Source organism: Bos indicus, chromosome 2, assembly GCF_029378745.1.
Source record: "Bos indicus isolate NIAB-ARS_2022 breed Sahiwal x Tharparkar chromosome 2, NIAB-ARS_B.indTharparkar_mat_pri_1.0, whole genome shotgun sequence".
Taxonomy (NCBI): domain Eukaryota; kingdom Metazoa; phylum Chordata; class Mammalia; order Artiodactyla; family Bovidae; genus Bos; species Bos indicus.
This window is the reverse complement of record NC_091761.1, coordinates 7,968,466-7,993,130: the sequence shown is the minus strand read 5'-3', so window position 1 is coordinate 7,993,130 and position 24,665 is coordinate 7,968,466. Positions and strand designations below refer to the sequence as shown.

The 24,665-nt window shown below is 38.9% G+C and overlaps 1 protein-coding gene and 1 non-coding gene across 7 annotated transcripts in view; one reads left to right on the top strand and one right to left on the bottom strand.

The window, feature by feature from the left end:
* The window catches only part of GULP1 (GULP PTB domain containing engulfment adaptor 1), a 329,999-nt gene that overhangs the window by 64,922 nt on the left and 240,412 nt on the right, over positions 1-24,665 (top strand). The gene's annotated exons all lie outside the window — the stretch shown is intronic.
* Positions 4,403-4,507, bottom strand: LOC139179019 (U6 spliceosomal RNA). Its single transcript, XR_011563456.1, has one exon. It is a non-coding gene; the product is annotated as a U6 spliceosomal RNA (small nuclear RNA).

The following is a 24,665-nucleotide window of genomic DNA, read 5'->3' as shown; positions in this document are numbered from 1 at the left end:
GGGTTCCTATAACATCCTGTATATGTCACATTACTGTCAATTTTCTTTTTGTCTATTTATCTCATGAAACAGTAAGTACCTTGAAGGCAGGGGTTTTCCAATGGCTTCTGTGTCTCCAGAACTTCTCAGAGTTCTTGACTCAAGAAATTCTTAGAAATAAAATGAAAAATGAAAGCAATAGCCTATCTTTTCCCATAGCTGACAGTGTCAAGATGGTCTTGGAGATGGCAATAATGGATTACAAGGTCTTTACATTGATAGTTGGGGAGAAATTTAGAGACTTCAACCTGTATATAACACATGGCTGGCATATAGCAGATTCCCAATACATTTTAGGTGAGGAAAAGAATGAACATTTTCATTTAATATACAAAGGCTCTGATGTAGATTATGTTAAGGATGTGATGTCTCTCTTAGCATATTGTTAGGTGAATATAAACTCAGACATTGATCTTTACTCATAAAGTAGCAATCATTTTTATGACCTCTAATTTTTAAAAATTTTTATTAAAGTATATAGTTGATTTACAATGTTGTGTTAGTTTCTGGTATACAGCAAAGTGAATCAGTTGTATGTGTGTGTGTATATATATATATATAATTTTATTTTTCATTATGGTTTATTATAAGATACTGAATATAGCTCTCTGTACTATGTGTTCCCTGAGACCTGCCTTTGAGTGTTTGAGTGTCTCCTGCGGAGGTACGGGTCAGCAGGGGCCTGCCACAGGGGCAGGGGCTCTGCGTGCAGCAGCCCTGGGTATCACATAAGCCCTCTTAGAGGAGGTCATCATTAACCCCACCATAGAGCTGCCAGAACTTACACAGAACTGGGGAAACAGACTCTTGGAGGGCACAGACAAAAGCTAGTCTGCTCCTGGATCCAGGAGAAAGGAACAATGACCCCACAAGAGACTGACCCAGACTTGCCCTTGAGTTGCCAGGAGTCTCTGATGGAGATGTGGGTTGGTGGTGGCCTGCTGCAGGGTTAAGGGCACTGGAACCTTTTGAAGGAGGTCACTGTTACCTTCATTACCTCCACCATAGTTTGGCCTCAGATCAAACAAAAGGGAAGGAAACCAGTCTTGCCCATCAGAACAAGACCCAGTTTCCCCCTCAGTCAGTCTCTCCCATCAGGAAGCTTCCATAAGCTTCTTATCCTTATCCATCAGAGGGCAGACAGAATGAAAACCACAGTCATGGAAAACTAATCAAACTGATCACATGAACCATAACCTTGTCTAACTCAATGAAACTATGAGCCATGCCATGTAGGGCCACCCAAGATGGATGGGTCATGGTGGAGAGTTCTGACAAAAGGTGGTCCACTGGAGAAGGGAATGGCAAACTGCTTCAGTATTCTTGCCTTGAGAACCCCATGAACAGTATGAAAAGGCAAAAAGATAGGACACTAAAAGATGAACTCCCCAGGTCGGTAGGTGCCCAATATGCTTCTGGAGAACAGTAGAGAAATAACTCCAGAAAGAATGAAGAGACAGCCAAAGCAAAAACAACACCCAGTTGTGGATGTAAATGGTGGTAGAAGTAAAGTCTGATGCTATAAAGGAGAATATTGTATGAGAACCTGGAAAGTTAGGTCCATGAATCAAGGTAAATTGGAAGTGGTCAAACAGGAGATGGCAAGAGTGAACATTGACATTTTAGGAATCAGTGAACTAAAATGGACTGGAATGGGTGAATTTAAATCAGATGACCATTGTATTTACTACTGTGGGAAAGGATCCCTTAGAATAAATGGAGTAGCCTTCGTAGTCAACAAGAGTCTGAAATGCAGTACTTGGATGCAATCTCAAAAACAATAGAATGATCTCTGTTTGTTTCCAAGGCAAACCATTCAGTATCACAGTAATCCAAGTCTATGCCCTGACCAGTAATGCTGAAGAAGCTGAAGTTGAACTGTTCTATGAAGACCTACAAGAACTTCTAGAACTAACACCCAAAAAAGATGTCCTTTTCATTATAAGGGACTGGAATGCAAAAGTAGGAAGTTAAGAGATACCTGGAGTAACAGGGAAATTTGGCCTTGGAGTACAAAATGAAGCAGGGCAAAGGCTAACAGAGTTTTGCCAGGAGAATGCAATGGTCATGGCAAACACCCTCTTCCAACAACTCTACACATGGATTTCAGCAGAAGGTCAATACCGAAATCAGATTGATTATATTCTTTGCAGCCAAAGATGGAGAAACTCTATACAGTCAGCAAAAACAAGACTGGGAGCTGACTATGGCTCAGATTATGAACTCCTGTTTGCCAAATTCAGACTTCAACTGAAGTAAGTAGAGTAAACCCTTAGACCATTCATGTATGACCTATATCAAATCCCTTACGATTATACAGTGGAAGTGACAAATAGATTTAAGGGATTAGATCTGATAGACAGAGTGCCTGAAGAACTATGGACACAGGTTTGTGACATTGTACAGGCAGCAGTGAGCAAGACCATCCCCAAGCAAAAGAAATGTAAAAAGGTAAAATGGTTGTCTGAGGAGGGCTTACATAGCTGAGTAAAAAGGAGAGGTGAAAGGCAAAGGAGAAAAGGAAAGATATACTCATTTGATTGTAGAGTTTCAAAGCATAGGAAAGACAGATAGGAAAGCCTTCCTCAGTGATCAATGCCAAGAAATAGAGGAAAGAATAGAATGGGACAGACTAGAGATCTCTTCAAGAAAATTAGAGATATCAAGGGAACATTTCATGCAAAGATGGGCAAAATAAAGGACAGAAATGGTATGAACCTAACAGAAGCAGAAGATATTAAGAAGAGGTGGCAAGAATACATGGAAGAACTATACAAAAACAATCTTTACGACCCAAATAATCATGATGGTGTGATCACTCACCTAGAGCCAGACATCCTGGAATGTGAAGTCAAGTGGGCCTTAGGAAACATCACTATGAACAAAGCTAGTGGAGGTGACAGAATTCCAGTTGAGCTATTTCAAATCCTGAAAGATGATGCTGTGAAAGTGCTGCTCTCAATCTGCCAGCAAATTTGGGAAACTCAACAGTGGCCACAGGAATGGAAAAAGTCAGTTTTTATTCTAGTCCCAAAGAAAGGCAATGCCAAAGAATGTTAGAACTATCACAAAATTGCACTCATCACACATGCTACCAAATTAGCTTAAAATTCTCCAAGCCAGGGTTCAACGGTACATGACCGTGAACTTCCAGATGTTCAAGTTGGATTTAGAATACGCAGAGTGACCAGAGATCAAATTGCCAACATCCGTTGGATCATAGAAAAAGCAAGAGAGTTCCAGAGAAATATCTCTTTCTGTTTTATTGACTACACCTTTGACTGTGTGGATCACAACAAACTGTGGGAAATTCTTCAAGAGATGGGAATATCAGACCACCTGGCCTGCCTCCCAAGAAATCAGTATGCATGTTAAGAAGCAACAGTTAGAACTGGACATGGAACAATAGACTGATTCCAAGTTGGGAAAGGAGTATGTCAAGGCTGTATATTGTCACCCTGCTTATTTAACTTATTTGCAGAGTACATCATGAGAAATGCCAGGCTGGATGAAGCACAAGCTGGAATCAAGGTTGCCAGGAGAAATATCAATAGTGTCAGTTATGCAGATGACACTACCCTTATGGCAGAAAACAAAGATGAACTAAAGAGTCTCTTGATGAAAGTGAAAGAGGAGAGTGAAAAAGTTGGCTTAAAACTCAACATTCAGAAAACTGAGATCATGGCCATCACTTCATGGCAAATAGATTGGGAAACAATGGGAACAGTGACAGACTTTTTTTTTTTGAGCTCCAAAATCACTGCAGTTGGTGACTGCTGCCATGAACTTCAAAGACGCTTACTCCTTGGAAGAAAAGTTATGACCAACCTAGACAGCATATTAAAAAGCAGAGATGTTACTTTGCCCACAAAGGTCCGTCTAGTCAAAGCTATAGTTTTTCCAGTAGTCATGTATGGATGTGAGATTTGGACTATAAGGAAAGCTGAACTCTGAAGAATTGATGCTTTTGAACTGTGGTGTTGAAGTCTCTTGAGAGTCCCTTGGACCACAGGAAATCAAAGCAGTCAATCCTAAAGGAAATCTGTCCTGAATATTCATTGGAAGGAATGATGCTGAAGCTGAAACTCCAATACTTCGCATCCAAACACCTGATGCGAAGAACTGAGTCAGTGGAAAAAACTGTGATTTGGGGCAGGATTGAAGGCAGGAGGATAAGGGGATGAAAGAGGATGAGATGGTTAGATGGCATCATGGACATGAGTTTGAGTAAACTCCGGAAGTTGGTGATGGACATGGGGTCGCAAAGAGACACGACTGAGCGATTGATCTGAAGAGGATACTAAATATAGATCCCTGTGCTATACAGTATATCCTTGTTGTTTATCTATTCTATATATGGTAGAAAAATGGGGAATGCTTCATGAGTTTGTGTGTTATCCTTGCATAGGTACCATGATAATCTTCTCTATATTATTCCAATTTTAGTGTATGTACTCGAGGTTAGCACTTGCCTCCAGTTAATCTCCTGTACATGTCAGGTATTGGAAACGATTTATGTGTACAATGTACAATATAGTCACATTTAACTCTCTGAAAACCTTTAAGGCTTATGTTAGGTTTGGGGACATAGATTTGAACTCAGAGGTGTATGATTGTAGAACACATGCTTTTTTCCTAATCAGTGTTCTTTCTGCTCTTCTCTGCCTCCTCCATTTCTTTAGGAAGCAGCAGAAGTTCCTTGTGTCTTTCAGTTCAGTTCAGTTGCTCAGTCATGTCCGACTCTGTGACCCCATGAATTGCAGCACGCCAGGCCTCCCTGTCCATCACCAACTCCCGGAGTTTACTCAAACTCATGTCCATCGAGTCGGTGATGACATCCAGCCATTTATCTTCCCAGAAATTGCATGGTTTGGAATCCAGGACTTGCACTTTGATTATTAATTTGTTGTGTGACCATAGACAAAAGAAGTAGAAGCTGTTCCTCAGTCTCCTCATTTATTAGATGGACCTATTTTACTATAGCAGGGGTCCATTTATTATGCAACCAATATTTAAAAGACTAACGGATACTGGACACTGTTTTAGGTTCTGAAGATTAAAAAGAACAGAAAAGGACAGACAACACCCATAGAACTACAGAGCTTATATTATGGTGATTATGGCAATTGAGGCTGAAAATAAACAAGTAAAACAAAATCAGTGATTAGTACCAGAAGGCAAATACAACATGGTGACAAGAATGGATGGAGTAGATACGGGTGAAGATATCCATGGATGTGGTGGTCAGGCTGTCTCCTTTAGGAATTGACATTTAAAGGGAGACCTGTAAATGAAGCAGACGTCAGCCATGAATACATTTGGAGGCTCAGATTTCTGGGCAGCAAAACACTCAGGGGAGAAATCCTAACTCCAGAAGAGCCCTTCTTGTTGGAGGACCACTGAGTCCAGTGTGGCTGGTGGGAAGAGAATAGGAGGAGATGAGAAAGAGCTTGACAGGTCCAGATTATGGAGTCACAGTCAGTGGTATAGACTGTTTCTCAAATGCTAGCTTGCAGATACTCCACAGAAATTCACGATGATGGTCTCACGTCTTTGATACCTTTGACATCTTTGATACTTCTTCCAACGTCTTTGCCACTTTTCACGTCTTTGGGAAAATCCTTCCTTAGGAGTCATTTCCCAGAATAGAAACTAGAATCTTGCTTCCTCAGCGTCTTGTGTATCAACGACTTGTATGACCCAGGCCCTGTTGATCAGAGGTTCAGAGGTAAATCTTCCAATCAGAAGTTAATGACAAGAAACAGGCACCATGGAATTCATTCTGGCATTGATAGTGGCTGATACATTTCATCCACAGGGCCTGCCATACAGAGTTTCTAGTATAGTATCTGGTGCACAGATCCTGTTAGCAAAAAGGACTTTAGTGAGAATGCCTGGTGATGGCGGCAGTGCTGAGCACACAGCACTGTGTGTTTGATGCTCTTGGGCCTGTTTGATGCTCTTATTTCAGTACTGTTTCTGACTGCATAGCTTAGTTCTTTGGCCATCGTGGAGTTTCTGTGAGTCTGTAATCGCCTTCCATAAATTTCTTTTTACCTAAATTTACTAGAGTGCATTTCTGTTTGCAATTCAGAGCCCTGTGCCTATGACCCCAGCTTGAAATAAGAGTCAGAGAAATTTACTACTTGTATCTGAGAAGAATAAGATCTAGAGATTCATTTCAGCTTTAAGTTCTTGGGTGAATTAGTGACCAAATGTTACCTAAACACTGCTTATTTCAAAACCCTATTTCTCATATTTTTATTTGTAAAACTAGTATTTGTAAATGTATTGCAGTAATGAAAGCCTACTTAATTCTTTGCAGACATTAATGGGAAGACAGACTAATTATTGATTTTTTTTTTCTGGAAACTTCTTTATTGACCTCCCTTAACTTAAAGAGTAGGATGTTCAAAGATGCTACTTTCCCACTACACTTAAAGATCTCTCCAGGCTCCCAGATACATCTTTGATAAGGTATACATTATCTTGAACAACTCACTAAGAGCGTCCCTTCCCCCTTATAGGTAAAGATAAATAATTATTTAATTATTAACCACAATCTTAAACATATGCTCATTTTAAGAAAAATTTTTGGTGTCTGTTTAGTCGTCATTATTTCAGTAATACACGAAACCAGTCTTTTATGAGGTCTCCTGTGTTGCATCTGAGAAAGGGCTTCTGAAATTTAAGTGGTTCTTAATAGCTGTGCAGAAGAGAGGTGAAAATATGTTTATAATTATCACACCCCCATCTGTTCAGTAATTGTGCCAGGCTATTCTTGGAAGGGTTGTTGTAGTTTCTTCTCTAAAACGGATTTCCGTTTTTCTGCCACTCTGGCTGTCTCTCCACTCTGTGTTAAAGTTCTGAATCTTTACTAACTCATGCCACTTTTGTTTCTTAGGATGTATTCTTTCATTTGTAGCTAAATTTGTTTTCTTTTTCATTGACATGTTAATTGGATGCAGTGCTCATCACAATGATTGTACTAGTGAATAAAATTGCATCTCCAACATCTCAGGAGGTGAAAATGATGGTTATTTCTTGGAAATATTTCACATATTGTTTACCTTAATGGGAAATGCTCATTGCTACAAATAGGAGGGAAAGACGTACCCAGTTTTCTTGTTTAAAGGCCTTATCTTCCATGATACCAGTATACATAGTTAAGAGTACTTACTTTGATTGTCAATTGAAAAGAATATTTTTGATTCAGTGTCTTTATGGGAGATTTAATCACTAGGCTTATACATATTTAGGTTTTGCCTTTGCTGATGAATTTTTAGAAACTTCTTGCCTTGATCATGCTTTGGTGGTAAGTTTTTGGTGAATACTTTTATAGTCACCTGAATGTTAATATCTAGGGATATTCTCTTTATGGATTTCAAGACACAATGCCTAGGGTGGAAAATTTTCATTCTGGAATATATTTTCTGGTTGTCACTATTCCTCCTTTTGTCTTAATACATACATGATACACATTTTAAATTATGCATTACAGCTGGAGATGTGTGCTCGTTGTCTCATCAGGAAGATTTTGAGAAATTGAAAGAAAATCTTTTAAATAGACATTTCTAGATGATGGAATATGATGGTTTATTATTTTATTATGTTACTTTATATATGTTTGATTTTTTCTTTTAATAAAATGTTAAAAAAGAAGACATTATATCTTAGACTAGTATAACCCTATGACTTAGGCAATTCACCAGGCTTCACTGAGTTTCAGTATCCTAAACAAAGAAAATACATAAAGAAATAAATACTCTATTTATAGGATTAGGATTTTGTCATGGAATGAATGCTCTAGTGTTCCAGTGTGGATTGTATTCTGAAATACTATTCACATGTTGAGTATTAATTATAGAAGGATTTTGTGCAAGCATCACTTAACATTGATTAACCTAAAAAGAACTGGACAGAGATTTGTATAATTATGTTTTGTATTAGAATAACAAGGTCATAGAAGCCAGAAGAGGGCATGGGTTGCCTTTAGAAGGTGGCCATTTAGGAAATGGTGGACCACAACTAACTATAACATAGGGTGAGAAACTTTATTTTTTGTATTTATGCAATAAATGGTGATCCTAGTTAAAAAAAGATAACTGTTGTTTTAAATTGGGAGATTTCTTAATATTATCTTTCTTAAATTAATATCAGTTTCATGGTTGAGGGTCTTCAAAATTAGAGCATCTGTCACTGTAGGTGGACAGGCTAGCTTCAGAGGGAGTCTCATGAGAATTTATATCTGCTCTAAAGGATTGATTTTGAAATAATCCATTATGAACATTTGTCCAGTTAATAAGACAATATTTATTCAAAGTTTACTGTATACTTGGAAATGTGCACAAGTCTCAACATAAATTATTGTATTTTTCTCATTGCCACATAAGAAAAAATACTGTTATCTTTTGTTATATAGATGAGGCAGGTCATTATGGCTCAGAGGTTAAATATCTTGCCCAAGTTTATATAAACACAAAAATGATAGACTTAAGACTAGAACTTACCATTTTAACTATAGAATGTATGGTCTTTACTATACCATATTGATTCTTCATAACAGTTATTTTAGCCTAGGCTTTTTTCTAAACTTTTTTTGTTTTTTTTCTGCCTCTATTTCTGTGCTTCTTTATTCAACCGTGTAGGCAAGTATACACCAGTATTTTTCTATAATGGTCCAGAAAGTCTGTTTTTGAAGTGGAGAGAATTCAAATGAAAATATATAAATGCATATAGGTAATCATGTTGTATTAATTTCCCTAGGACTGCCATAACAAATGGGGCTTTCCCAATGGCTCAGCGGGTAAAGAATCCACCTGCAATGCAGGAGACACAGGAGACATGGGTTCATCCCTGGGTCGGGAAGATCCTGGGAGGAGGAAACAGAGGAAACTAGGCTACAGTCGAAAGGGTCGCAAAGAGCTGGACAGGACTGAATGACTAGGAATGCACTCTCTGTTAACTCTATTAGTCACTCAGTAATGTCTGGCTCTTGGAGGCCCCATGGACTGTAGTTCACCAGGTTCATTTGTCCATGGAATTCTCTAGGCAAGAATACTGGAGGGGGTAGCCATTCCCTTTACCAGGGAATCTTCCTGACTTAGGGATTGAACTAGGGTTTCCTGTATTGCAGTGGATTCTTTACCATCTGAGCCAACAGGGAAGCCCAAATTAGTAGACTTCACTTATTAGAGCAGTTTTGGTGGTGGTAGTGATTAAGTTGCTAAGTTGTGTCCGACTCTTGCAACCCTATGGACTGTGGCCTACCAGGCTCCTCTGCCCATGGGACTCCCAGGCAAGAATACTGGAGTAGGTTGCCATTTCCTTCTCCAGGGGATCTTCCCCACCCAGGGATCAAGACCAAGTCTCCTGCTCTGTAGGTGGAATCTTTACCAAGAAAGCCACCATGGAACCCTGATCTACCAGCACCACCTGGGAAGCCCCTAAGCATGCACACCCCATAACAAATATCACAAACTTGGTGGCTGAAAACAAGAGAAATGTGTTTTCTCACATTTCTGGAGGCCAAAAAAGTCCAAAATCAATGTGTTGGCTGGGTTGATTCCTTCTGGACCTCTGAGAGAAAATCAATTAATGGTTTTCCCCTAGCTTCTGGTGAGATCTGGCAATCCTTAGCATTCTTTGGCTTGTAGCTTCATAACTCCAGCCTTGGCCTCTGTTATTGCTTGGCAATTTCTTTGTCTTTCTGTGTCTCAAATTTCCCTCTCTTTGCTATAGACACTGACTGGTCTTTGGCTGTAGCTGCTAAGCTGTTTCAGTCATGTCTGACTCTGTACCACCCCATAGACAGCAACCCACCAGGCTTCCCTGTCCCTGGAGAGCCCACCCCAAATCCAAAGTGATCTCATCTTACATTTTTAACTGAATTAATTACCATCTGCCACTGAAATTTCTCTGTCATGTCTGACTCTTTGTGACGCTATGGACTATAGCCTGGCAGGCACCTCTGTCCATGGAATTGTCCAGGCCAGAATACTGGAGTGGGTAGCTGTTCCCTTCTCCAGGGGATCTTCCCAACCCAGGGATGGAACCCAGGTCTCCCGCATTGTGGGCAGATTCTTTACCAGTTGAGCCACCAGGGAAGCCCAAGTACTGGAGTCGATAGCCTATTCCTTCTCCAGGGGATCTTACCGACCCAGGAATTGAACTGGGGTCTCCTGCATTGTAGGTAGATTCTTTACCATCTGCCAAGACCCTATTAACAAATAAATTTACATTCACAGGTACCAAAGGTTAGAATTTGGACATATCTTTTGGGGGGCCACTATTTGTCCCACTACTTATTTTAATCATTTGTTTTAAAGAAGTAGGTAAAACAGTACAATGAAAACTTTGGTTTCAGACTATCTCAATTCTTTAATTGCTAAGCTGTAAGTGTGTTTTAATAGAAAGAAGCTATTTTATGTACATTATCTTGATGCCAGAGATATTCCCCAAAGATTTTAGACTTAAATTTTGTTTCCTTTCTGCTGTTTCACTAGTGAAACCTATATGCAAATTGTCATTTTCAGTTATTTCCTGAAAGTTTGATATTTGAAATTATTTTTAAGGGAGTCTAAATGGTAAAAATGTATATTTCAATGAGGGCTCCTGATTCTTATCTTGAAGCACGTATTAACATGACACAGAATGTTAGAACTAGATCTAGTGAAGGGATATTGAATTAAAAAAATTGAACTGACAAAGATATGTAATAGCATTTGATGACTGACCAAAATTTGGGTCATGTAAAAGAGAAAAAGCCCAACTAAGCATCAAGATCTGGATTACATTCTCAGCATTTTACAAGCTGTCTACCTCTGCAGAGTGGAACAGAAAAACAAGTGAACAAACAAACAAACCAAAAAAAAAAAAAACCAACCTTTTAAAGAACAAAAGGAATGTGGAGGTAATCACAGCAGGCAGATTGCTAAGAGCTTTGGAGAGGATGATTCATGAAGAAATGTGGAAATCAAAATTTGAGCAAAGTTCTGAAGATAAAAAAGGGGAAAACCAAAGATGATAGGTGATCCATATATGTTTAGCCCAGTCAATGTGTATTTTTTATGCAAACTTAGAAATGTTTGATTTGTTCTTTGTCTGTTTAGTGCCATATTAGGGAGAAGATGCTGAGTAAGCAATGACCAGGTATATTGCTGATAAAGTATTAGTGAAAGATGGTTAAAGTAGCATAATTACAAAAAAATGCATGTCTACTTAAGCAATCTTGTTTTAATATAAAGCTTATACAAATTTATTTATCTGCCAAACTATTCAAGTAAGTTAAATTCTTTCCTTTGAGTGTGAGGTGGCTGATTGGAGTTCTACAAAGACTTTCTTATGTGTAAATAATGCCAATGACAGATCATTGCAATGATCACTTTATCAAATGGGAGAGACAACTTAGGGGAATCTGCATACATTCAAGTTCTTTCTAAAATGTAATAGTTTCATCTGAATCTTGCCTACATCTGATGTGACATAAGAGTGAATACCTGACTAAATTGTGGCATTTTCTTCTATAAAATGACGTGAATCAGCTATATGTATACATATATCCCCTCCCTCTTGAACCTCTTGTACCCCTCCCCAACCTCCACCTCACCCATCTTGGTCATCATAGATCTCTTAGCTGAGCTCCCTGTGCTATACAGCAGGTTCCCACTAGCTATCTGTTTTATTCGTGGTAGTGTATAGATATCAATCCCAATCTCCCAATTCATCCCACTCCCACTTCCCCCACCCCATGCCTACATGTCTGTTCTCTATGTCTGTGTCTCTATTCCTGTCCTGCAAATAGGTTCATCTATACCATTTTTCTAGGTTCCATATATACATATACATATGTATATATGTAATGTATATATATATACATTAGCTAAGCTGAACTGATGCTCAGTCATGTCTGACTCTTTCTGACTCCATGGACTATACAGTCCATAGAATTCTCCAGGTCGGAATACTGGAGTGGGTAGCCATTCCTTCTCCAGGGGATCTTCCCAACCCAGGAACTGAACCCAGGTCTCCCGCATTGCAGGCAGATTCTTTACCATCTGAGGCACTTAAGGAAGCCCAATATATACATTACTATATATTTGTTTTCTCTTTCTGACTTAGTTCACTCTGTACAGCAGAAACTAATACAACATTGTAAAGCAACTATACCCCGGTTTAAAAAAGAGAAGGAAGAATGAGGAGTAGATGCTTGGTAGGCGGTCGACAATTTCCATCACAATAAGCATGCAGCAGGATTGGTGGGAAGAGAACTGCTGAAATACACGTGGGTTGAAGTCTAGTGGCTCTAAGTGTCAACTGAGCCAAGGGCAGCAGTCAGTGTGGTTTACACTTTAATGGAGAGTTTCAGTGAGTTTGCTGGGTGGTGAACTAGTTAAGTGAAACTCTGTTTTGAGAACCTTTACTCCTCTAACTGAGCTTTAAAAGTACTACAAAGGCTCACACAAAATTCAGGGGGAGAGGATTTACAGAGTAAATTAGATTTGAGCTAACTTGCAAGGACAAGATAGTAGAAGGATTCATGATAACCTGAGTGTGTGTTTGTTTTCTGGGGTTAAAAACTATCAGTTCCTGGCATTTGTATCACAGGCTGAGAGATAAGGGGAGAGAAATTTGCAGCGTTGATTTCAGGTCCTGAGAGAGCACTTCTGTGAGGACTGGCTCACCCAGTGGTGTAGCTGTGTTGTTCTTGGGTGGTCTTTTCCTGGGTGGCCCTTGTCCTCTCCCTTGAACGTGGTAAGGCACAAATGTAAATATGACAGTCTTCGATAGTTTAATGCTGTGCCTATTGCATGATAGCACCTGTGTACATATACACACACAGACACATTTAGCTTAATATCAGTTTATTTGAACAGATATGTTTTTGCAAAATAAGGTTAAATACTTTAAATAGTATGATTTTGTTATTATAAAAAACAAGTAGGATCTTATTTTCATTAATAATTTTGCCAAGATTCTGAGCAATGCTTATAAATATCAGTATTCTTAAAAACCTCAGATTATGTACTTTAGAGGGTCTGCCAAAAATACCCTTTTTGCTTACTAAGTGTGGTTTTGAAAACTTTTGTGTTCCTGACCTGTTCTGAGTGCTAGCTGTGAAGCAGATGTACCTCCTCCCCCCTTTCAGTTATGCAAGACTGTTTTCTTAAATCATTAGCATCACACCACTCTTCTAAGTGGTTTGCACTATCTGCCAGTTGCCCCTGCTGTCAAAACAGAACGCTGTAAAGTGGTTTTCAAGATCCTTTTATCATTTTGTCCATTTAAAAAAAAATTTTCAAATCCCTCTAAGAAGTTTCACTCTACCTCAACTAACTTGTTTGATACCATGGAGACAGTGAAAGAGAACTTATCTCAGGGGACAAGAACCAGGGTAGAATGGTGAAAAGCCATGGAATTGCTGTGGTTTCAACAGTATGTGGGAAGTAAGATAATGCAAATAGTGTGTAGACCACTCTTTCAAAAGGTTAACTGTGAATGGAAAGAGATAGAGATTTTATTTAAGATGAAAGAGCTGTGACTGTATCTGTAAAGAAGCCAGTGAAAGAAGGTAGACATTATAGAAGAGGTGAGGAACTCGATATGTAGTGGTCCTGGTCACTCTTCCTGAAACAGAATCTCCCCTCAATTTCTCATACCCTTGTTAATAGCAATAACTTGAATGTATTGAATGTGTCACTCTGTCAGATGTTAGAGGAAAAGAACTATGAGGTTCTTATTCCTGCTTTTTGGAATTTACAGTTTAAAGTCATAGCGTATGGTGTAAGATTAGGGATCATTACTGCTTTGAGGGTGTTCTTTATTAGGGTTTTAATGTGGGTTTTTGTTTTTTTTTTTGAGAGTCATGATTTAATACACCTATGCAGGTCAGGAAGCAACAGTTAGAACTGGACATGGAACAACAGACTGGTTCCAAATAGGAAAAGGAGTACGTCAAGGCTGTATATTGTCACCCTGCTTATTTAACTTACATGCAAAGTACATCATGAGAAACGCTGGGCTGGAAGAAGCACAAGCTGTAATCAAGATTGCCAGGAGAAATCTCAATAACCTCAGATATGCAGATGATACCACCCTTATGGCAGAAAGTGAAGAGGAACTAAAAAGCCTCTTGATGAAAGTGAAAGTGGAGAGTAAGCTGAACATTCAGAAAATGAAGATCATGGCATCTGGTCCCATCACTTCATGGGAAATAGATGGAGAAACAGTGGAAATAGTGTCAGACTTCATTTTTTTGTGCTCCAAAATCACTTCAGATGGTGACTGCAGCCATGAAATTAAAAGACGCTTACTCCTTGGAAGGAAAGTTTTGACCGACCTAGATAGCATATTGAAAAGCAGAGACATTACTTTGCCAACAAAGGTTTGTCTAGTCAAGGCTATGGTTTTTCCAGTGGTCACGTATGGATATGAGAGTTGGACTGTGAAGAAAACTGAGCGCCGAAGAATTGATGCTTTTGAACTGTGGTGCTGAGAAGACTCTTGAGAGTCCCTTGGACTGCAAGGAGACCCAACCAGTCCATTCTAAAGGAGATCAGCCCTGGGTGTTCTTTGGAAGGAATCATGCTAAAGCTAAAACTCCAGTACTTTGGCCACCTCATGCGAAGAAAAGACTCTGATGTTGGGGGCGATTAGGGGCAGGAGGAAAAGGGGACAACAGAGGATGAGATGGCTGCATGGCATCCCCAACTTGATGGACATGAGTTTGAGTGAACTCCGGGAGTTGGTTATGGACAGGGAGGCCTGGCGTGCTGCAATTCATGGGGTCGAAAAGAGTGGGACACGATTGAGCGACTGAACTGACTGACTGACTGATCTGAATCACATGGAGCAGAACTTCTTTTTAACCTTGGCATCAAGAACAGAAATAACCCCTGTTGTATAGGCTGTAGTCCCAGTAGTGGTTTATCAGGCTTCCATTGTTTGAGATGATAATACTGTTTAAGAAGGTTTGATATGATATGCAGCTAAATTCATGTAATGATCAGTTGTGTTATAATAGGATGGTTGGCTTGAGCCCAGAAAGAACTTTCAAAAGCAATGCAGAAATCTCCAGGTTAATGAGACTTCCTGATGAGTCAATTAATGCCTCCAAATGTTTATCACAGTAGTCATTTAGTGGCTGCTACTAGTCTCAAGGGTACACAAAATTCTAATGAAGACTAATAAGAGTATTAAAAAAAAAGAAAAAACAGGAACAAATGAGAAAAGGCTTGTAGGTATTTTGGGAAATAGCCTTCATAATCTATAGTGAGTATTTGATAAATCACAGTATTAAAGAGTGTTTTCCATTTGTGAAGTGCCTTGTTGTTTATAGTTTATAAAATATTATAATCAGTATTATTGCTTTTCACTACACAGGTGGGCCACAGGTAGAGGAGATGTTACTATTATATTAGTATTTTACAGATTAGGAAATTGAGGCTCATCAATATCAGTAATAAAAGCTGACATGTTGAGGGCTTGTTATGTACCAGACATGGGGTTTGGAAATTTACAGATAGTTTTATCTTTGGCACTATCCTGTGCTATAAAGATTATGACTTGGATTTTGTGGTTGATAAAATTGAGAAGTGGTTAAATAACTTATCCCAGGGTATATGACTGGTAAATGAGTCATGACTTGAACCAAGGTGGACTGACCGAAGGACAGTTGGAACCTTTGAGTAATGCACTGCTTCTTTAAGCTCTTTACACATGAGTTTTCTTTCTTCTCTGTGGCTCTTATAACCTCTAATTATAGCAAACTGTCACAAACAATTCATGACATAATACAGTTCTCTAAATACTCTCAAAAAAGTCAGTGGACTAAATATATTCATACTTTCAGTTGGCACATATGTTATTTTAGTGTCCACTCAGTGACTGGTTCTTCTCTGAGGGTTTTTGTTTTTCATATTGGAGAATTAAAAGAGATACTATCTAATGAAGTGAATATTGGAACTTATCAATTGGAGTCAGTATATATTTTTCCTTTGGAAATATTCTGTATTCTATACCAAAAGAAATAAAATTCACTGTAGAAGTGATTTATCATGAAATGTTTGAGGAACACATGATAAATTTATATAGCACTTGACAAGCTCATTCTTAAAGATACTTAACTTAATGAAACTTTTAATTGGTATATATCAATATTATATAACTATTATATCTGAGAAAAATGCTAAACATATTGCTGTGTAGTAATCTGCTTTTAATAGTTAACGGGTCATTTCTATCGTGGGGGCTTCCTCGGTGGCTCAGTGGTAAAAAATCCTGCAATGTAGGAGACACTGGAATCACAGGTTTGACCCCTGGGTTGGGAAGATCTTTTGAAGGATGGCATAGCAACCCACTTGTTCTTGACTAGAGAATCCCATGGACAGAGGAGCCTGGTGGGCTGCAGTCCATAGGGTTGCAAAGATTCGGACACGACTGAAGCAACTGAGCATGCGTGTGCGCATCCCCATCATGCCAGGAGGTTATCTGGTCAGATGTGTAACTGTTGACTGGGACATTAGCTCAGGTACTGCTTTGACCAACAGCCTCCACTGGGACATGTAGTGCATTCAACTGTTGCTGGAGTGCTCTGTGAATCTTGCCTCATGATTTGAATGTAGTATTAGGCTGATGTTACTCAAAGGTTAATGTAGGGTAAACATCCATTTGTATGAACACCAGCTCTTATTCTTTAGAGGTGGGAAAGTTTTAGATGAAAGTTTAGCCTTAAATTGGTTTTCCAGTCATATCTGAAACAAGCAAGGAGAATATCAACAGAATACTTAAAAGTGAAAATAAGGAGATATATGTGTATATATTTAATTTTATTTTGGAAATAAATTATGATGTCACAGTTCAGTTCAGTTGCTCAGCCGTGTCCAACTCTTTGTGACCCCACAAACGGCAGCACACCAGGCTTCCCTGTTCATCACCAACTGTCGGAGTCTACACAAACCCATGTCCATTGAGACGGTGATGCCATCCAACAATCTCATCCTCTGTCGTCCCCTTCTCCGCCTGCCCTCAATCTTCCCCAGCATCAGGGGCTTTTCAAATGAGTCAGCTCTTCGCATCAGCTGGTCAAAGTATTGGAGTTTCAGTTTCAACATCAGTCCTTCCAATGAAAACCCAGGACTGATGTCCTTTAGGATGGACTGGTTGGATCTCCTTGCAGTCCAAGGGACTCTCAAGAGTCTTCTCCAACACTACAGTTCAAAAGCATCAATTCTTCGGCACTCAGCTTTCTTCACAGCCCAACTCACACATCCGTACATGACTACTGGAAAAACCATAGCCTTGACTAGTCGGACCTTTGTGGACAAAGTAAGGTCTCTGCTTTTTAATATTTGTCACAAGAGTTCCAAAACTAGTGAGAATATCCAACTCCCAGCTTGCCCTCTGGTAACATCTTGTATATCTATAATATGCTATCTTAATTTAATAAAAAATTGAAAGGAATAGTGGCCTGAATATCAACCAGTTTTGAAAACATTGAAATTTAATACCTTTTTCTCAATAGTAGATGAAAATTACTGAAACTTTCTGATATAACAAAACTCTATCTCAAAAAAAAAAAACTTGTTTATTTTTTTTTTAATTTAAATGGACTTTTAAAAACATTTATTTATTTATTTTTTTGATGGTGCTGAGTGTTGCTTTGCACCAGCTTTCTCTAGTTGCTGTGAGCAGGGCCTTCTCTTCCTTGCAGTGTGGGTGCTTTTCATTGCTGTGGCTTCTCTTGTTGAGGACCACAGGCTCTAGGTGTGTGGGCTTCAGTAGTTGTGGCACATGGGCTTAGTTTGTTCCATGTGGAATCTTGAAGACCAGGGATCAAACCCATGTCCCCAGCATTGGCAGATGGTTTCCCATCCACTGTGCCACCAGGGAAGCCCTTATTTATGTTTTATCTTAAAAAAAAATTAATGAAGAAGGCAAAGTTGTTTTTTTTTTTTTAAACTTTCACTTTTCAAAGAAACAAAGTCTCTACAAGTGCATCATTCTAAAGTGCCATAATCTGTTTTTACATTTTCCACTGACAGACATTTAGGTTGCTTCTGTTTTTTATTTTGAATAACGTTTCTGAGAACTTTTGTGCATAATTGTTTTCTGTGTGTGTGTGTGTGTGTGTGTGTGTATACATACATATATATATATATATATGTATATATATATGTATATATATATGTTCAATCCTTTGGGGTATATACCTCAGAGTAGCATTACTGGATTATATGGTAACTCTGTGTTTAATATTTTGAGGACCTGCCAAACTGTTTCCCAAAGTGGCCATACTATTATATAATCTCACCTGCCATGTTTGAAGTTTCCAACTTCACCTCATTGTTGCCAGCAATTCTTAACGTCTATCATTTGGACATGGAACAACAGACTGGTTCCAAAAAGGAAAAGGAGTACGTCAAGGCTGAATATCGTCACCCTGCTTATTTAACTTCTATGCAGAGTACATCATGAGAAACGCTGGACTGGAAGAAGCACAAGCTGGAATCAAGATTGCCAGGAGAAGTATCAATAACCTCAGATATGCAGATGACACCACCCTTATGGCAGAAAGTGAAGAGGAACTAAAAAGCCTTTTGATGAAAGTGAAAGTGGAGAGTGAAAAAGTTGGCTTAAAGCTGAACGTTCAGAAAACGAAGATCATGGCATCTGGTCCCATCACTTCATGGGAAATAGATGGGGAAACAGTGGAAAGTGTCAGACTTTATTTTTTGGGCTCCAAAATCACTGCAGATGGTGACTGCAGCCATGAAATTAAAAGACGCTTACTCCTTGGAAGGAAAGTTATGACCAACCTAGATAGCATATTGAAAAGCAGAGACATTACTTTGCCAACAAAAGTTCGTCTAGTCAAGGCTATGGTTTTTCCTGTGGTCATGTATGGATGTGAGAGTTGAACTGTGAAGAAAGCTGAGTGCCGAAGAATTGATGCTTTTGAACTGTGGTGTTGGAGAAGACTCTTGAGAGTCCCTTGGACTGCAAGGAAATCAAGCCAGTCAATCCTAAGGGCAATCAGTCCTGTATATTCATTAGGAGGACTGATGCTGAAGCTGAAACTCCAGTACTTTTGCCACCTAATATGAAGAACTGACTCCTTGGAAAAGATCCTGTTGCTGGAAAAGATGGAAGGTAGGAGGATAAGGGGACATCAGAGGATGAGATGGTTGGATGTCATCACTGACTCGATGGGCATGAGTTTGAGTAAGCTCTGGGAATTTATGATGGACAGGGAAGCCTGGCGTTCTGCAGTCCTTGGGGTCACAAATAGTCAGACATGACTGAGCAACTGAACTGAACTGAACTTTATAATAGAGGAGTCATATCTCTTCATAAATTCTAGAGGTTGTAGCTCATTCTAGAGGTTGGTGCTCATGAAAAGTAGGAAAAAAGAAAAAAATCGAGCGTTTATGTTAAAAATTTACATGAATGTGTTGTAATCTGTAATATGCAACTTGTGTTTTCATTAGCATCTTGTGACCCTGTCATGCCAGTTTGGACTCCCATGGCTAATCATACTTAAGGAGCAGAGTGTAACTGATATATTGTACTCCATTTCTATCATTTAACATGAGAATTCCTTTACCTACTTTATGTATTCATTTCTTCATTCAGCAATTATTCATGTCTACATCCTAAGCTCTATGAAGAGAAATTAAGACTTTGGGAAAATAAAAAGGCAGCTTGCTCAGACCAGTTGTCCTGGTACCCTGTCTAGTTATCACTCTGCTCACTTTCAAAAGTGTCCCAATTTGGGGTGGTAAATTATATGGTTACCCACAGAATACATTGAAATTCGTATTTTCTGTAAAATTTCAGTTTGAAGGCATATCCCCTATCTTCGGTATCACTACTGAAGAACTGAAGAGGAAAATGGTAAGTGTGTAAATGACCATGGCTGAGGTTTTTCCAGTAGTCATGCATGGATATGAGAAATGAACTATTAACAAGGCTGAGAGCCAAAGAATTAATGCTTTTGAATTGTGGTGCTGGAGAAGACTCTTGAGAGTCCCTTGGACTGCAAGGGGTTCAAACCAGTCAATCCTAAAGGAAATCAATCCTGAATATTCATTGGAAGGACTGATGCTGAAGCTGAAGCTCCAATACTTTGGCCACCTGATGCAAAGAGCTGACTCATTGGAAAAGACCTTGATGCTGGGAAAGATTGAAGGTAGGTGGAGAAGGGGACGACAGAGGATGAGATGGTTAGATAGCATCACTGACTCCATGGACATGAATCTGAGGAAATTCCAGGAGATAGTGAAACATGGCATGCTATAATCCTGGGGTCACAAAGAGTTGGACACAACTTAGTGACTGAGCAAGAAAAAGTATATGAATGACAGAATTCTATAGTAAATAAAGATTGAACTCCAAGAAAACAATTCAAACTAGAAGTGAAGATGTTTGGTAATTCAAAAAACAGGATAATACTGATTTTACACTTATGACATGGTATATTTCTACTTTTTAAAAAAACAGTTAAATAAAACCTTTTTTTCCCTCTTTTCAGTTGATTGCTAAGGTTTTAGCAGAAATGTGAGATTAGTTACTTTTGTATGCAAAGGCTTATGATAAACTTTTAACCTGGAAGAATCCATGAGCTGATAAATAAGTAAGATACAGCTTTTTAACATTCTTTGTTTACAGGGTAGAAAATCTTTTACATGAATTGTTTTAGGAAAAGACTTGGTAGAAATAGGAAAAAACTATGATTAGTAAAAGGAAATACTGAATAAAATAATGAAAGGTAACATTCACCAAGCACTTAACTATATTCCAGGCACAATTTTAAGTGCTTTACTTGTACTAACTCATTTATCCACACAAGCCATGATGGTATTATTTTAATCCCAGAAATGAAGAAAATTAGATACAGAATAGTTAACTTGAAGGGCCACTCAACTGGCACTTAAACCAGACTTTTTGGACCTATAGGCTTCACTTTTAAATATTGCCTGACACTTCTCATGTGTTCTTAGGTGCCCATTTACACTTAATAATCATGATTTGTTATTGTTGTTGTTTAGTCTCTACGTCATGTCCAACTCTTTTGCAGCTCCAGGCTCTTCTGTCCATGGGATTTCCCAGGCAAGAATACTGGGGTGGGTTGACATTTTTTTCTTCAGGGGAATCTTCATGACCCATGGATCAAATCCACATCTCCTGCATTTGCAGGAAGATTCTTTACCACTGAGCCACCAGGGAAGCACTAATAATCACGATACTATCATACATTTTTAGAATATCTTGTGGTTAACTAAGTCCTTGTCTGAATAGTCTGTTATTTTTTTTCCTTCTCTCACCCTCCCCCAGTCTCACTCACACATGCAGACACATGCACACACACATGCACATCACGTGTGTATGGATAGATCTTGTGAAGCAGAACACATTAAGATACTTCATTTTATGGATGGATATGTTTGTGTGCTTTGTCCTAAGTTTTTCAGTTAAGCGGTGGAACAAATGTTAGCTTAAGCTTAGTTCTTTGTAGTCTACAAGCTTGTCTTCTATGATGTAGGGATCACAGAGCAACATGCTGAAATCTTTGTCACATTGGACCCTGGGAAGAATCCTTCTTGGCAACCTAAAAACAAAACCCAGCATGTTCGTCCACCTTTTATTCTTGGGTATTTTCCCATTCTATAGTAACTCTGTAAACTTTTTATGCTTTTATTCCATCAAAATTAGGCCGATACCTCACTCTCATTTCCCATCTGTGAAATAGCGGTCATGTTAAGACCTACCTGTATGCTTGTAGTCAGAAATAGTATAACTAACACATTTGCAGAGCACACAAAACAGTGTCTGTCACTCTGTTGTTATCTCATGTTATGAATAAGGACTGAGTTTTAAAAAATGTGGGCAGGTTGTGAGAAATCATCCTCATTACTGGAAATAACTTCCAATGCACAGGTGCCTCTGATGTCCATAAAACAAAGTATTGTTTCTGTGCTAATTATAGAGAGATGACTGTGTGGATCACAATAAACTGTGGAAAATTCTGAAAGAGATGGGAATACCAGACTCCTGACCTGCCTCTTGAGAAATTTGTATGTAGGTCAGGAAGCAACAGTTAGAACTGGACATGGAACAACAGACTGGTTCCAAACAGGAAAAGGAGTTTGTCAAGGCTGTATATTGTCACCCTGTTTATTTAACTTATATGCAGAGTACATCATGAGAAACGCTGGACTGGAAGAAACACAAACTGGAATCAAGATTGCCGGGAGAAATATCAGTAACCTCAGATATGCAGATGACACCACCCTTATGGCAGAAAGTGAAGAGGAACTAAAAAGCCTCTTGATGAAAGTGAAAGTAGAGAGTGAAAAAGTTGGCTTAAAGCTGAACATTCAGAAAACAAAGATCATGGCATCTGGTCCCATCACTTCATGGGAAATAGATGGGGAAACAGTGGAAACAGTGTCAGACTTTATTTTTCTGGGCTCCAAAATCACTACAGATGGTGACTGCAGCCATGAAATTAAAAGATGCTTACTCCTTGGAAGGAAAGTTATGACCAACCTAGATAGCATATTGAAAAGCAGAGACATTACTTTGCCAACAAAGGTTCATCTAGTCAAGGCTATGGTTTTTCCTGTAGTCATGTATGGATGTGAGAGTTGGACTGTGAAGAAGGCTGAGCGCTGAAGAATTGATGCTTTTGAACTGTGGTGTTGGAGAAGACTCTTGAGAGTCCCTTGGACTGCAAGGAGATCCAACCAGTCCATTCTGAAGGAAATCAGCCCTGGGATTTCTTTGGAAGGAATGATACTAAAGCTGAAACTCCAGTACTTTGGCCACCTGATGTGAAGAGTTGACTCATTGGAAAAGACTCTGATGCTGGGAGGGATTGGGGGCAGGAGGAGAAGGGGACGACAGAGGATGATATGGCTGCATGGCATCACTGACTCGATGGACATGAATCTGAGTGAACTCCGGGAGTTGGTGATGGACAGGGAGGCCTGGCGTGCTGCGATTCATGGGGTCACAAAGAGTTGGACACGACTGAGCGACTGATCTGATCTCATCTGATCTGATCTGATTGTCAATTACAAACATGTATTTGAGGAAAGACCTCTATGCAGTGAATAGTTTGAAAAAACACAAAATGTATTTTAAGAAGTTCATTTCCTCAATGAGTTCATACTTTCTCATCTATTAAAAATATATTATTTTTATAAGGACCTGAAGAGGACTGGGGGCTGGCAATGGAGGGCTGATATTTACTGGAGTATAGAGTTTCATTTCTGCAATATGAAAAGTGTTTTAGAGATGGATTCATAGCACTGTGAGTGTTCTTACTACTAAACTATGCACTTGACAATGATTGCGATGGTAAATTATATGTTATGTATATTTTATTGAAATTAAAAACTTAAAAAATACATATTTTACTCTTTTTTACTCTTCCATATTTCATTCCAGCACAAAATTGTAGAAGTTAAAAAATATATGCAGGAATAAATATCACATGAATCAGAAAGTTATCAAATAACAAAATTATGTCTGCAATAAAGGAGCCTTGACAGGTAGTCCTTCCCACACCTCCCACCCCAAAAGACTGAATAGAAAACTGATGTAAAAGGCTGATAAGTAGAAGTAAGATAGGCAAGTACTTCATCAAAGAAAAAGAGTACAAACAGAACACAGGTTAAAAATTCACTAGTTAAAAATCCATTCTGTAAACCTGAGAAATTGCCAGAGTTGAATTAAAAGATCTTTTATTTATATGGGTCAAAAATATTGTTTCTTTTCATCCCCTTTTCTTTCTTTTCATTTCCCTTTACTCCCTCCCTCCATTTCTTTCTTGTCAAAATATCCTGTCAAACTTGATTTTCCAATGATGCTATATGGTTTGTTTTGTTTGGTTCTATCAAGCTAGTCAGCTAAGACTAACTTTTGTTTGTTGTGCCACAAAAAAGTAAGAGCAACTCTTAGACTACAGGCACATGCATTTATAAAGCATTGTCAGGCCATTTTCACAGCAGGCAAGTAAGCAAATTAAGGTGTTCTCTAAGGAATTCTTGTCTGTGACACTTGTACTTTGGTATAGTATTCCTCCCACTGTATTTAAAAATTTATTTGTATGTATTTACTTGAGTGAGGGCTTCCCTGGTGGCTCAGAGGTTAAAGCGTCTGCCTGCAATGCGGGAGACCTGGGTTCGATCCCTGGGTTGGGAAGATCCCCTAGAGAAGGAAATGGCAACCCACTCCAGTACTCTTGCCTGGAGAATCCCATGGAGGGAGGAGCCTGGTAGGCTACAGTCCATGGGGTCGCAAAGAGTCAGACACGACTGAGTGACTTCACTCACTTATCTATGTCAAATTAGAAACTAAGTGAAATATGTTTGAAATCTTTTAACCCAGTTTACTAATGTGTGTGTGTGTTTATTTAAACCATTTACAAATTCATATCAGCTTGGGCACTGAAGAAACAATAAATGCTAAATGGCAATTCTTAACATATTGGGGTCATAGACCCTTTTGAGAGTGTATTCAGAATACCTATGAACACATCTAATATTGCATGCAGTTTTAGGTTATCTGGGAAGTTTTTAGAACACATTCATATAGCCTGTGAACTGCTTGGACACCGTAAA